Source organism: Poecile atricapillus, chromosome Z (genome assembly GCF_030490865.1).
Source record: "Poecile atricapillus isolate bPoeAtr1 chromosome Z, bPoeAtr1.hap1, whole genome shotgun sequence".
NCBI lineage: Eukaryota > Metazoa > Chordata > Aves > Passeriformes > Paridae > Poecile > Poecile atricapillus.
The window spans coordinates 24,534,686-24,544,211 of NC_081289.1; the positions used below are offsets into that span (position 1 = coordinate 24,534,686).

Sequence of the window (9,526 nt, forward strand, 5' to 3'; positions counted from 1 at the left end):
CCTGCTGGGACTTGCAGAGGATACAGAAAATGGACCAAAATGAGCACAGGGAAGGGGGTTGGGGGTCACAGCTGAGGAATAAAGAGTTCATACAAATGAATTGCTTTTCAGGTAATTCATCAGTCCTGCCTGTGAGACAGATCATCCCACCTTCTGCAGAGTCTGGCCATCAAAAAAAGCTTTCACCATGTCCTAATGCATCTGCCCCTTAATGTATGAGCAGAAGCAATCTCAAGTCTGGCGTTACCTTAGCTTTCCAGTACTTGACTCGGCAGCCTCAGCTAATAATGTTCTTTAGGCGGACTTTCCGGTATGTGATTTTATGGATAAAAAGCAGACAGTGCACTTGAAGAGAGGCCAGGTTGGCACAAAGCTACAGAAATGTTGCTTTCCTATAAAAAACTGCAAGGGGAAAAAGAAAAAAGTCCAACTATATATAGCCCAAATAATTTTCATAGCCTGTGCCAATGGCATATCAGAAAATACAGAAATATGTTTGAAATGTCTGTGGTTATAAAAACATGAGATGGCTTCTTGAAGGAAATTTATTTGAAGTGCATGAAAGTGGCTGAGTTAGATGTCACCCAGAGGAACCAAACTAGGGCTTTTCTGCCTCAACAGCATAGACAGCTTTAGCAGCTGGATCTAAACTTTGGCTCAATGTGTGTAGTTCATGGACAAGACCACAGAAAGATCTGCAGTTAGCTGCAGGTCAGAAGTGCCCATTTCTCTGAAGTCTGAGTTCTGGTGCCACTACATGAGTGGAAATACCATGATTCAAAATGCACCTTCAGGAGAAAAACCACACAAACCATGCATTTGCCCTGTAATTGGACAGTTTGTTTTGGTATGCAACTCCGTTTCCCAGCAGACCCCCATGGGCCCATCCAAACCCTAACAGTGACTTGCTGCTCTCCTCCAACTATCCTTGAGTCACAAGAGCCTCTTTCTACCCCTGCTTCTGCCACTTCAGCACTTGGCCTTTCTCTGGAAGGATGCAGCAGGAAAGCTCTTAATAGGTCCCTGTGGGGCATCACAGAAAGTCCAGGAGTGAGGAAGAACATCAGGCACATAATTCATGACCTGCCTCTGGCAAAAGGGGGCAAACAACAACAGCAGCAACAAAAACAAAAAAGCTCTTCCCTCCAGAGTAGAGTAATAGGAGTTCCCACAGGAGCCCATTAAACAAAACAAAATGCTGAGAGCCTAGGAATATTGTGCACTTCATCATTTTCTGAGGATCCCCATGGACAGGACAGGGAAAGTTGCAATGCTGTCTAAGTGAAAGGAAGTGGGAGGTGTGAGGGCTCTGCCAGGCAAGAAGGACTTGTATCTCCTTGGCAAGTGGAAGAATGTCTCCTTCATGTGCCTGCAGGTGATATTTTTCCTTCTCTAGTCTGTACATGGATATCTTGTGCTCTCCCAAGATTTTGCAGGGCCTCAGTGGATTGTTAGCTTGTTTTGCCATTTTGCCATCTGGCCAGCCTAACATGACTGTCCCAGGCAGAGGCTGAAATTTTTATGTTTTGTCTAAATTTGGAAGTGACATTTTCTTCATGTTTTGTAATTAGAACTAATTAATTGCTACAGTGCAATCTCTTTTACTTTCTTGTCATGGAGTTTGACCTGAATTTTAGCACTGACAAAGATGATGTGTTGACAGGATAAGTTACAAGGATTATATGTCCAGCCTGCTCTGCAGGTGTGTCTTGCTCCTGCCCAGAATTTCTTCCTGCTATCAAGATTTTTTATCTATTGCTCTCACTCCTCTGTCAGCAAAGAGTTTATTCTCTTGGGACTGCCTTTGTTATGGATCTGAGGATATATCTTCATGCCCTCCTGCCATTCCTATTCAGCACCCATAGAAAAATTAACACAAACCATCCCAGCACATCCTGAAATAATATTTAAGGTTTTGTCAGGCAAGAGGATTCAGGATCAGTTCACTCTCTTCACTTTGTGGGATAAATATGGTTTGGGATGATTGACAGACAAAATCAGAAATTATTTTCATTTTCCCCACTATAAACTTCTTTAAAGTTACGTGTATGGGTGCTGCAAAGACTGAAGTTTAAAGAAGACAGGAAAACTCAGCTTCTCTTGTGCTTTCTAGAATAAGACAAGAATAAGTCACCTGAAAAACAGGCTTTAGCAACCAGCCTTTAACTAATTTTAATTTACTGGCTTTCCTTATAGATACTAGATGCTCTCTACAGTTTCGTGAAAGGGGAGTGGAGAGGGAGGTGCTGGTCTCTTCACCCTGGTATCCAGTGCTAGGCTGTGTAGGAATAATTTAAAACTGAGCCAGGGGAGGTTTAGACTGGACATTAGGAAGCATTTATTCACTGAGAGGGTGGTCAAGCACTGGAACAGCCTTGCTAGAGAAATGGTTGTTGCTCCAGTGTTTAAGAGGTGTTTGGACAATTCTCTAAATAGCATGCTTTAATTTGGCCAGCCCTGTGCTGGTCAGGCAGTTGGTCTGGATGATCACTGTAGGTCCCTTCCAACTAAAACAGTTCTATTCTATTCTATTCTATTCTATTCTATTCTATTCTATTCTATTCTATTCTATTCTATTCTATTCTATTCTATTCTATTCTATTCTATTCTATTCTATTCTATTCTATTCTATTCTATTCTATTCTATTCTATTCTATTCTATTCTATTCTATTCTATTCTATTCTATTCTATTCTATTCTATTCTATTCTATTCTATTCCATTCCATTCCATTCCATTCCATTCCATTCCATTCCATCCCATTCCATTCCACTCCTATAATTCTTTCCCACCCTGAAAATCTGCAGAAACCATTTTATGCAAAAAATCAAGGTTGTTCTTGGCTTATAAATCACAGGCTTTAGTGTATGAAGTAATAGCAGGAGAATCCTTGCATGCAAATCAGATGGGTAAGACTACCACTTCGCATTCTGTGACATCTTTTCATCATGGGAATGTCTCAAAGTGGAAAGTGAGGATGTAATACAATTTTCACTTCCCCACTTGGGCTGTCACAGCCCTGGTGTGCTTATCCCACAGGACATGCTGCCCTCTCCTGCTTGGCTTTGAGAGGCAGAAATAGTTCAAGCAGTGATCCCCTAATTCTGGCTCTGTCAGCCTGAGCATTGAATTAATTAGTGGTAACTGAAGCACTGTTTCACAACATGGTTTGCAAAGCCCATCATGTGAAAGGTGGTTAAAATCCATGTAGGGTGTCAGAGCCAGTTGGGAACTTTATAACATAGTAATGCTTTTTCCTTGTGGAAATCATGGCAGTTTTAAAGAAAGGTGAGGTTGGCAAATCCATACACGCTGAAATATGTGACCATCCCAGACAGATAAAAACCCTCTTGCACATGCAGTATAGAATTTCTTTATTCCCACATAAATTATCTATGCAGTAACTGTTTTCCAGGATACCTCACAGACCAGACTGCTAAATTTGAGAAAAAAATCTCTACAAAAAAACCTGGGCTTAACAACATAATATGATAATTAATTATGCATCCTGTTAATCAGGACAGACAGCAGCCTTAGGAAAAACATACATACTACAACTTTCCCTAAATGTTTTTTTGCATCTATGAGACCAGGAAACTGGGTCAGCTGCAAAAACATGCATTTGCTCTGCACACACAGAGTTCTACATTACCAGGCTAGAATAGTTCGGATTCACTGTTCATTAAAATAAAATAAATTTTAAAAATTCTTCATGTTCTTGAAACATGCTGTTCCAATAGTCTTTAAAAGGTCATTTTGCCATGTTCAAGATTACTGCTTTATTTAAAAATGAATTGATTACAGTGAAAATGTAATTGAAAGTTCAACAGCAAGACAAAACATTTTATTATGATAAAAATGAAATGTTTTTATTGAGCTGAGTTTTAATGGACTAAAAAAAAAACCAAACCCAAAACAAACAAAAAAAAACCACCTGGTTTTTTGAGTCGATCAGAGTTTGACTTTTTGTTCTGGTTTGGTGTGGGAACATTCCTTAAAATCTCAAAATCTTCCCAGAGTGCTGCTTCCTATGAAACTGTGCCCAGGCTGTGAATTACTTCTAGACCAAACTTCTCAGGAATGAGACAACAGATGCCAGCTCAATCCCATTACTGTAACCTGAAAACTTCCCTCACAGCTAACACACTGATGGTCAGCTAAACCTCGCTGACTTCTGCCCAAGTACTCACTTGGTCTGTCTGTGCTTTTTTTTCATACAAATACACTGAAAAAAGCACATGTAGTTAAGAACACAGAACAAAAAATAATTCAGTCTCTCACTCCCAATCTGTGTATTTTGCATGGTCAGTTTGGGAGTGAGGGATGTATGTACTGTACTTCAAGCATCTAACTTTTAGACAATTAATCTAAACTACTTCTTGAGGCTTTTTCTCTTGAAAATATAGGGAGTGAAGTGCATCCTGAGGGGTATTAGGTACATTTCTCTCAGGCATTTGCCTAAGGATACCTTTAATTGCCCATTTGGCAGTGCCAGTCTCCTCCTCATTGGCAAATGAGATAGTTTGCCATGGCACTGTTTCAAAGAGTGTCTTCTGCTGGCATCTCCCTCATGGATTATGCAGTAAAAACCTAATCCTTTAGCTGCAGGTACCACTGCAGGACAACAGCAGCTCAGCATAGCACCAGTGACTCCTAGTAGCTTTCAGTGCCTTCTCTTCATCACCTGGATGATGAAGAACCATTCTAGGTCACAGGAAGTTCATTTCCATGCATCACCACAGAAATATATTCACTACCAAGCTACAACCAATTTCAAATAATGAGCTACAGGTCATGGACTTTCTGTTTTACTCTGTTATTGATTCCTTGGGATTTTTCCCCGCTTTTTTTCCCCTGAAGAATTGGTTTCATTTCTGTACATATGGATTCTGTAGCCTTCTTCAGTAGGTGAGGAAAAAATTGTTGTCCTTCCCCATGTTTGGGAGGATGGACCTCATTAAGCACATTCCTTCTTTATTTTTAACCTTCCATCAGGCAAAGAGCAAAAAATCAAAGCTTGTTTATAGCCATGCTGGACAGCTCTCCATGGCAATTGCTGCTCCATGGCCTGAATTGTTTTGAAAAGGACAGCCTTTGATCTCTCCAGCCTTCCAACACATAACAGCTCCTGATCTATTCAAAGCAAATTGCTCCCCCTATCATGGATTAACTAAAGATTTTTGATAGAAAAACCTCTACAAAGGGCTCAGAGGGGCTGGCAGTGGAGAAGAAGCATTATGAAATACAAGAATGGATTAAACAGCAAGTGAAGTTGTTAAAAAAACACCTCTGAATTATGTAATCAGTGACCTGGGCTTCAAACTGTTTGTGTCCTTCCTCTCTTGCAATCCTGCTGCTGCTGTTATGGGTTTTGGCTTGGGAGAAATATTTTTCTGAGTCCATTTCACCTTGATGGATTATGGTGCCATTTTAAATGTCAATTGATAATAACTGTGCCATTAAAAAAATCATAAATATTATCTGTTTAAATCCACAGTGTCCCTTTTATTAATATTTCTAATTTATGAGCATTTTGAGAAATCTACAGAGACAACAGGGCTAATAAATCTGAGGTGAAAGGGACTCCAGAAGCAGGCTGCGTGAGCTTTACGCTAGATCACTGCCAGCTGTTGAACTCTGAGGAGATCAGAGCAGCTCAGATGTCAGTGGGGAGATTGGTGGAGTCCAGTAAGGCATAAAGGATGGAAGAAAAAGCTGCAAGGACACGAGGCTGCAGAGGTGATGTGGGCAATTTGCAGCTGCGGGTGCACCGGTGTGTCTCCGGCTGCCTGAGCTGGCTGACTGGCTCTGAGCAGCTGACTGAGCACAGGCCCTCGGAGACGAGCTGCTGTGAGCCGCAGCATCCACGCTGTGCATAAACACTGCGCAGCTCTGACTCTGACTCACATCTGTGAACGGAGTTTAAAGGAGATGCTTCAGAAGGATTGGGTGGAATATCATCCCATTACTGCCTTTATCCAGTGGGAGAGACCAGTGGGACAGGGAACGGTCCTGTTCCGTGACTGACAGGTTAAATACAATACTTCCTCCTCGAGATAGCCAGTATAGGGAAAAAAAATCCAGAGTATAAATGCCAAGCTGATTTTAAGTCTATGCATCCAGAATTTTTCACTTTCTGAAATTCTTTCATTTATAAACCTCAGGGGTTGTGTGGTCCTCTAGATTTGCCTGGCACAGAGAGGTTGAGTTGAGAAAATCAACATGGCATGATTTTGCTCTAGACAGCTGCCTTCTGCTGTAACAGGTTGCCTTCAGAGCCAAGCAGTCCCAGAGGAAGATGTGTTTCCTGCCTCAAGGAATTTATAGACTAAATTAGATGGGTAGCACAATAATTGTAACAAATGAGAGTCATCTGCATTTCCAGGTCAAGCAGAAATATAAAAATATCCCCAAACTACCCTGCAAAAGCCAGCATATTTGAACTCAGCAGAAAAATAACTTCTTCATTCTCCGGTAATTTAAAAGTAAATAATTTCTTGTTTTGAACTTAAATAATTTGTTATATTTCAGCAACTCAATCATTTGAGAAAGAGGGTCAACTGAACTGTTTTAATTTGCAAAATGTTCATTTGCATTTCAAGGGTCTATTTTTTGCCACTCATCTTTATTTTAACATAATACAAAGCAAAGAAATTCTGAGTGAGCAGTCATTCCAAAGACAGTATTTAATCTCTTTTTTTAGTTAATGAAATTGTATTTAACACTATTTTTCCGTTTCTGTATTAAAAATAGTAAAATGTTCTAGTCTTTTGGTACTACTTAAACATTTTGATATCAAACCTGCCTTTTGTTCTAAAGAAACTTTTGTACACAAAACATGGGATTTATGCATCATTACACTGCTGCTTTCTAATCCCCTTTCAAGAGTTGTCACTTATTTATCCTATTTCCTACTTTAGTGCTTGTTTTGTTTTCCTATATAGAAGAACAAAAATATATTTCTCAGTTGGCATTGCCTTCAGTTTTAATAAAAAAGTACAATACAATCAGACAGAACAAAAATAAAGCCTTCACAAGGACACTTTCAAGTTGTAAATTTGCATGTGAGCATCTAATTTAAGTACACACAGAAAATCAACTTGTCACTGCAAGCAGCAGGGAGGTTTAAAGTTGCAGACTGAGACAGACTAGTTATACAAACATGCACAATTTGATTTTTTGACATGGGACTACAGAATCATCTCAGCAGGTGTCTGCACAGAACAAGCTGGTGGCAGTGGAGACAGGCAGTGAAGACACTCTGAGTATGGGGTAATGCTGAATCCACTCGTGACTATAGAATAAAAATATTTATTCTATTCTGAGATGGAAGGTTGGAGTCTGCCTGTCTCAACTCTCCTTACTTCAAGAATTTTTTAACATGAATGCACATGTATTTCTGCCAGAAGGCTAAGCTTTTCCCTTTCAAAACTGTGGGTGTTAAACTCAGCAAAAATGGAGCTGGGGCAAGGAAGAGGGATGGGAGGCATATTTTTTGCCCTGAGAGTCTCTAAGCGAATTTACTCAGCTATTTTACCCAAAGATATGGGTCCTCTCATGAGGAGTACTGGAACCTATCAGACTTTCCCGTGAAATCCTCCTCTTCCTCCCCCTGCCCATACAGCAAGAAATTAGCCTCATGAACACCTAGGTTTTAATAACCAACCAAAGTTTTCCATTGCAAAGGAAAATGTGGCCTTGTTTCATTTAATAATTGAAGCAGAGAAATCCATAGGCTTCACTATGGCACCTATATAGATCCTTTGGAAAAATGGACAGCAGGGGAGGCTTAAAAAACAGATGTCCCTAGATCTGTTTTTCCTGTGCCTGAAACTTACAGCTAAAAGGTAGCACAGTAAACATCAGAGAGTTCAGACAGTGTACAATATACTAAATTAATACAGTGAAGGCTGGGTCAAGGACTCCCAACTTGAGGCATCTGGGAAGTAAGAATTGAAGCCATTGCTCCATAGGAAGCCAGAAAGCAAGAAGAGTGGTCCCCTTTTTAGTGCCTCAGGCAAACAGAGTAGGGAAAGTAGGGTGACTGTAAAATAATGTACCAGGTTTCTCCTTGTGCTTTTTTATGGGTTTTGAATCGGGAATCACAAGGAAAAAATGGAAAGCTCGTTATTAAATAGGCAATTTTAATCCAGGGTATGGATTCAGAGCACCATTCCTTCCCTTCTCTCTGCACACAGGCAGCACACTCACCTGTTCTCAGCCCATAAATTACCCACTCTTTCATTCTGCCTAAGCAAAGAAGGGGGACACTTCCCTCTTTGTACACAGCCAGGATTACAGACTGGCAGCAAAGCTGGAGAGGACAAAGCTTGGCTGGAGAGGCATTCCTCCTCCAGTGCAGGGGATTGAAACGGGAAGATGTTCCCTGCTTGATGGAGAGGGCCACAAGAACTTCTGCACCCACATGACAGCTGCCACCTCACCACACAATCGGGAAGGCACAAGGTCCTCCTCTATAGAAACTGCAGAGGGATGCAAAGGGAACAAAGGAAAACACTTCCCAGTCTACCCCATGTGTGTCATCACTGTGAAAAACGCTCACTGGTCTATTCCATCACCTGGGGAGAAGTTTAATTCAGAAAATAAGATAATTAAATATTCTTCATCATGACTGGCTGCACCATGCTGAACCTCTTCCATTGTTCTTTTCCTCATCACCCCCACTGTTTTTCCAGTATCTAGAATCTGGAAAAAGCTGAAAGCCTTTCATCTTATCAGGTGTGGTTTATTGCCCCCTGGTTACACAGTAATTTTGGTCTCAACTCCATGAAAAGGTCATATGATGGGATATCAGCTCAAGAATTGTCAGTTCACTGGACAAATAAGGCAGGGACTGCCAACACAGTTATAAGAGCCTGATAAGGAAGGCACAAAGAAGAGCCAGCAGGAAAGGGAGAAACGACCATAGCAATTTAAAAGGTGAGGGACAATCCCAGAAGAACGCAAGAAATGCCCCTGGGGGGAGGGAGAGGTAAGGAACAGTAGTGTATCTAACCACACTCTCCCCAAAATAAAAATTAACAAGAAGATAGAAGTGGGTCAGAAGAGGAATCACAGGTATTCACCCTCATTAACCAGGAAATCTCCCGCTGTGCTGGATGCCTAATTGAGAGGCGTAAGCAACTAGTGGGATGATTATCAAGCTACCTTGCCTCATAGCTCAGGATGGAAAGAAAATAACGTTTTCTCTTTAGAAGTGTAGGTAGGGGGTAGAGGGCAGTAATTCCTATCCGTACATGTGTTGGAAGGGCCATCTCTTTTTCTCCGGTCACTGATAAGATGGGATGATGTTGAAAAGCACCTGCTTAGAAATTCAAAGAGTTTTCACAATAGAAGAAAAGAGAATCTGAACCAAAGCTGATTGCTAGGGAGGCATGGCTGAAAAAAAAAACCTGGGAACTGCTGGTGAGGAAGCTTTTAATATGTGACAACTCCTTGTATGCAAGAGAAGTTTACAGGTTGTCTCTCTTGCTGGTAAACGGCCCGAGGGACAAGTATTTGTTCAG

At 40.9% G+C, this 9,526-nt stretch overlaps 1 long non-coding RNA gene across 1 annotated transcript in view; it reads right to left on the reverse strand.

Annotated features, from left to right (window-relative positions):
* LOC131573067 (uncharacterized) overlaps positions 1–9,526 on the reverse strand; it is a 30,742-nt gene that overhangs the window by 12,645 nt on the left and 8,571 nt on the right. The window lies entirely within an intron of this gene.